Source organism: Echinops telfairi, unplaced genomic scaffold (genome assembly GCF_000313985.2).
Source record: "Echinops telfairi isolate 266 unplaced genomic scaffold, ASM31398v2 ScPeMD7_7456;HRSCAF=8494, whole genome shotgun sequence".
Classification (NCBI taxonomy): domain Eukaryota; kingdom Metazoa; phylum Chordata; class Mammalia; order Afrosoricida; family Tenrecidae; genus Echinops; species Echinops telfairi.
Window position 1 is genome coordinate 411,923 of NW_022111356.1, and position 1,382 is coordinate 413,304.

The window sequence follows — 1,382 nt, forward strand, 5'->3', positions numbered from 1 at the left end:
GTGCTTGACATAATGGATGTATGTATGGATTGTGATAAGAGTTGTATGAGCCCCCAATATAATTATTTTTAAAAAGAGCCCCCAATGAAATGATTTTTTAATTACTTTTATAAAATAATGTTGCACATTAAAAAAATAAATCTAACATCGATATAATATTGTCTATCCATATTTCATAATAAAATTGGCCAGTTTTTCAATGACAAGAACCTTTTAACAGTGTCTGAACCACTGAGGAGCAGCTCTGCTCTGCTCTGGAGGGTCTCTGTGAGTCTGCATTCACTTGATGCCAGTGGGTTATGGCTATGGAGTTTCTCAATTAGTATCTTATTTCGGTTGCTTATCTCCATTCGTTTCTCTTCTGTGTATTCTGAATTTTGTTTAAACATATTTAATATTTTGTCAGGAATTGCTCTATTTTCCCCATATCCTGCTCTCCATAGAATTTCTTACTTGGTGTTTTTATTTTGATTGTGCCATCTTTTTTCTGTGACACCATTCATGATACTATTTATACTATCTTTATTAGCATGTTAACCTTAATGGTTTTCCTTTTAAACATATTTTTACTGGTTGTGCTTCAATTTGAAAAGTAGATTTATAAAAATAACTTTATTCTTCCTTCCAGATGTATTATTCCCATCACTTGTAGTGCAGGGTCATCATAACAGACTATTTTTCTGAAACCAATGTCAGAGGTCACCAGCAAAAGCACAGCTTACACACAGGCATTGGATGCAACAGCAGTTTGTTCACACAGGGGAGAGACAGAGCCAGCTCATCATCAGGAAGGGGCACCAGTCCCCACAGACAGTGATTTCACTCTGCTACCAGTGCAGGCATCCCTTGTGGATGCTGCAGTTGAGGAAGTGATCCCTCCTTAACAGCAAAGATAAAGAAAGAGGTTTGTGCTACGAGCTGAAATGGACTGGAAGGCAGTGAGTTGGTTTTCTTGTTGTTGTTTTGTACATTCACGTAATGTGCATAAAAATCCTGTTTGGGGAAGGTTGGCAGGCGTTCAGCAGAAGGCATAGGGTGTGTTGCAGGACACCCCACCCAAAGGGTGTGTTTAGATCCAGAAGCACTGGGAGAGGCCATCGGCCAGCGAGGTCATCACATTCCAGTAGCCTGATTGATGCATTTGGCCCTAAGCCCATCTGGGTCTGCCATGGACCCCAGGGAAGGGCTACAGACTGCATGTGGACTGCCTGCTTCCTCAATTTTCGATTCCTATCCGGGTTTATCTCAGATGTATTTTGTCCTTGGGGGAAACATACTTGATTTTTTTTTTTTAGTGTTTCTGGAAATGAAAAAAATTTATTTGTGTTTAAACATCACTCCCCCACTCTTGGAAACATGGACCTTCCCCACTCCCCTCCCCC